Here is a 5,041-nt window from a genome sequence, read left to right on the forward strand (position 1 = left end):
AAAAAGAAGAGGAAATTGATGAACCTGAAAGCTCATTGGATGAAAAAGAAGAGGAGAGTGATGAACAAAAGGAGGAAGAATCGATTAGCTACCCATGCCAACCTTCTAACGAGAGTAACTCCTTATCTCTTACACTATTTGATTGTCCTCCATGCTTACCAAAGGAGGTTGAATGTTATGTTCCTGTGGATTCTCTCGAAATATTTCCTATGAGTAAAACTTGTGAGAATAATTATGCTACTATTATCTATGATAATCCATGCTATTTTGATAAATCTTATGATAATGTTTTGTTTGTGCCTGATGTCGAAATGCATGGTACTAAAGAGTTTTGCTTGGCAAATGTTTATGATAAAGCTCTAGATGATGGTCCTATGTTACTTGATAATATTAATTGTACTACTAATGAAAATGGGATTGGAGAAGTCTTGACTTTATCTAGGAGTCCCATATCTCTTGAGATTGATCAATCATCTTGTTATATTATTGATAAAACTGGGTTTGAAAGTTTTAATCCCACTATTTTTGAGATTGATAAAAATTATATGTTTGTGGATCATGAAAAGCATGATTTATGTGATAGTTATATTGTTGAGTTTGTTCATGAAGCTACTGAAAATTATTATGAGAGAGGAAAATATGGTTGTATAAATTTTCATGGTACTAAAACACCTCTCTATATGCTTAAAATTTTGAAGTTACTCTTGTTTTATCTTCCTATGCTTGTCACTTTGTTCTTCATGAATTTATTTGTGTACAAGATTCCTATACATAGGAAGTGGGTTAGACTTAAATGTGTTTCTTGTTTGCTTTTGATGATCTCTTTTGCTTCAACTCTTATTTCTTGCGAGTGCATCATTAAAATTGCTGAGCCCATCTTAATGGCTATAAAGAAAGCACTTCTTGGGAGATAACCCATGTATTTATTTTGCTACTGTTTTGTTGTGTTTTGGAAGTTGTTACTACTGTAGCAACCTCTCCTTATCTTTATTTTATTGCATTGTTGTGCCAAGTGAAGTCTCTAATAGAAGGTTGATACTAGATTTGGATTTCTGCGCAAAAACAGATTTCTATCTGTCATAAATTTGGGCAGGGTTCTCTGTAGGTAACTCAGAAAAATCTGCCAATTTACGTGCGTGTTCCTCAGATATGTACGCAACTTTCATTAGTTTTGAGTTTTCTGATTTGAGCAACGGAAGTACCACCTAAAAATTCGTCTTTACTGGCTGTTCTGTTTTGATAGATTCTATCTCTGTTTTTTGCATTGTCTTTTGCGGACTTTAAGCAAGGCTTTCTAGACGTGGAGAGCTGTAGCTAATGTTTTATTGAGTTCTTCCAATGTGTCACTACAGGGCTAAGGTGGATTAATGTTATTTTTTTGAGTACTAACCCCTCTAATGAAGTTTATGAGAAGTTTGGTGTGAAGTAAGTTTTCAAGGGTCAAGAGAGGAGGATGATATATGATCAAGAAGAGTGAAAAGTCTAAGCTTGGGGATGCCCCCGTGGTTCATCCATGCATATTTCAAGAAGACTGAAGCGTCTAAGCTTGGGGATGCCCAAGGCATCCCCTTCTTCATCAACAATTTATCAGGTCACTTCTATTGAAACTATATTTTTATTCGTTCACATCTTATGTGCTTTACTTGGAGCGTCTGTGTTTTTTATTTTTGTTTTTGTTTGAATAAAGATGGATCCTAGAAATCCTTGTTTGGGAGAGAGACACGCTCCGCTTTTTCATATGAACACTTGTGTTCTTCGTTTTACTTCTAATGTTCAATGGTAAAAGTTGGAAGCTATTGCACTTGTTGTTATTTGGTTGGAAACAGAAAATGCCTCATATTGTCTTGAATAATTTGATACTTGGCAATTGTTTTGAGCTCTCAAGTAGATCATGATTAAGCTCTTGCATCATGTAGTTTAAACCTATTAGTGGATAACTACCGTAGAGCTTGTTGAAATTCGTTTGCATGATTGGTCTCTCTAAGGTCTAGATATTTTCTGGTAAAAGTGTTTGAGCAACAAGGAAGACAGTGTAGAGTCTTATAATGCTTGCAATATGTTCTTATGTGAGTTTTGCTGTACCGGTTCATACTTGTGTTTGCTTCAAATAACCTTGCTAGCCTAAGCCTTGTACTGAGAGGGAATGCTTCTCGTGCATCCAAAACCTTGAGCCAAAACCTATGCCATGTGTGTCCACCATACCTACCTACTATGTGGTATTTCCTGCCATTGCAAGTAAATACTTCGTGTGCTACCTTTAAACAATTCAAAATGCTTCTCAATTTGTGTCAATGTTTTATAGCTCATGAGGAAGTATGTGGTGTTTTATCTTTCAATCTTGTTGGGCAGCTTTCACCAATGGACTAGTGGCTTCATCCGCTTATCCAATAATTTTGCAAAAAGAGCTGGCAGCGGGGTTCCGAGCCCCAATTAATTAACTTTCATTAATAATTCTCTTCACATGTTTTGCTCGATTCATCAGTAAGCAACTTAATTTTGCAAATAGACACTCCTCCATGGTATGTGAAATGTTGGAAGGCACCCGAGGATTCGGTTAGCCATGGCTTGAGAAAGCAAAGGTGGGGAGGAGTGTCATCTAAATAAAACTAAAATAAATAGACACTCCTTCATGGTATGTGATTGTTGGAAGGCACCCGAGGATTCGGTTAGCCATGGATTGTGAAAGCAAAGGTTGGAAGGAGTGTCACCCAAAAATAAAAATAAACTACATCATGGGAGCCGCTCTTTGAAGGTCCGTACGGCAAGGGGGTTAGAGTGCCCACTACCATTCATTGACAACAACAAACACCTCTCAAAACTTTACTTTTATGCTCTCTATATGATTTCAAAACTTAAAAAGCTCTAGCACATGATTTAATCCCTGCTTCCCTCTGCGAAGGGCCTTTCTTTTACTTTATGTTGAGTCAGTTTACCTACTTCCTTCCATCTTAGAAGCAAACACTTGTGTCAACTGTGCATTGATTCTTACATACTTGCTTATTTGCATTCATCATATTACTCTGCGTTGACAATTATCCATGAGATATGCATGTTGAAAGTTGAAAGCAACTGCTGAAACTTATATCTTCCTTTGTGTTGCTTCGATGCCTTTATTTTGAATTTATTGCTTTATGAGTTAACTCTTATGCAAGACTTTTGATGCTTGTCTTAAAAGTACTATTCATGAAAAGTTTTGCTATATGTTATCTATTTGTTAGCAACTATAGATCATTGCCTTGAGTCACTTCATTCATCCCATATGCTTTACAATAGTATGATCAAGATTATGTAAGTAGCATGTCACTACAGAAATTATTCTTTTTATCGTTTACCTACTCAAGGGCGAGTAGGAACTAAGCTTGGGGATGCTGATACGTCTCCAACGTATCTATAATTTCTGATGTTCCATGCTTGTTTTATGACAATACCTACATGTTTTGCTCACACTTTATAATGTTTTTATGCGTTTTTCGGAACTAACCTATTAACAAGATGCCACAGTGCCAATTCCTGTTTTCTGCTGTTTTTGGTTCCAGAAAGGCTGTTCGGGCAATATTCTCGGAATTGACGAAACTCCAGAAAGACTCCAGGGGCGCCGCCGCCATCGCGAAACTCCAATTTGGGGGACATAAGTCTCTGTTCCGGCACCCTGCCGGGACGGGGAAGTGCCCCCGGAAGCCATCTCCATCGACGCCACCGCCTCCATCATGCTCCGTGAGTAGTTCCCCCATGGACTACGGGTTCTAGCAATAGCTAGTTGGTACTCTCTATCCCATGTACTTCAATACAATGATCTCATGAGCTGCCTTACATGATTGAGATCCATCTGATGTAATCGGTGTTGTGTTTGTTGGGATCCGATGGATGATACATTATGATTAGTCTATCTATAAAGTTTGTGAAGTTATTGTTGCTGCAATCTTGTTATGTTTAATGCTTGTCACTAGGGCCCGAGTGGCATGATCTTAGATTTAAGCTTTATAATTATTGCTTAGATTGTATCTACAAGTTGTATGCACATGTCTATGTCCGGAACCAAAGGCCCCAAAGTGACAGAAATTGGGACAACTGGAGGGGGAGGCGTAGGTATGAGGATCACCTGTTTTCACCAAGTGTTAATGCTTTACTCCGGTGCTCTATTAAAAGGAGTACCTTAATAGCCAGTGTTTCCCTTGAGGCCCGGCTGCCACCGGCTGGTAGGACAAAAGATGTTTTACAAGTTTCTAGTGCTTTTCGAGGTGCAGCTGAATTGACAACTCAGTTGTTAAGGCTTATAAGTATTCTTTACCTCCCCTTGTGTCGAATCAATAAATTTGGGTTTTACTTCCCTCAAAGACTGTTGCGATCCCCTATACTTGTGGGTCATCAGCTGCCTAACATGATCAAGATCATCTATTTGTAATGCTACATGTTGCGTTTGTTGGGATCCGATGAATATGGAATACTATGTTATGTTGATTATCAATCTATCATCTATGTGTTGTTTATGATCTTGCATGCTCTCCGTTTCTAGTAGAGGCTCAGGCCAATTTGATACTTGTAACTCCAAGAGGGAGTATTTATGCTCGATAGTGGGTTCATGCCTCCATTTAATGCGGGACGAGTGACGGAAAGTTCTAAGGTTGTGGATGTGCTGTTGCCACTAGGGATAAAACATCAATGCTTTGTCTAAGGATATTTGTGTTGATTACATTACGCACCATACTTAATGCAATTTTCTGTTGTTTGCAACTTAATACTGGAAGGGGTGCGGATGCTAACTCGAAGGTGGACTTTTTAGGCATAGATGCATGCTGGATAGCGGTCTATGTACTTTGTCGTAATGCCCAATTGAATTTCACACTACTCATCATAATATGTATGTGCATTGTCATGCCATCTTTATTTGTCAATTGCCCAACTGTAATTTGTTCACCCAACATGCTAATTCTTATTGGAGAGACACCACTAGTGAACTGTGGACCCTGGTCCATTCTTTTACATCGAATACAATCTACTGCAAACATTGTTCTTACTGTTCTTTCCAAACATCATCTTCCAC

This window comes from Lolium rigidum, chromosome 2 (assembly GCF_022539505.1).
Source record: "Lolium rigidum isolate FL_2022 chromosome 2, APGP_CSIRO_Lrig_0.1, whole genome shotgun sequence".
NCBI lineage: Eukaryota > Viridiplantae > Streptophyta > Magnoliopsida > Poales > Poaceae > Lolium > Lolium rigidum.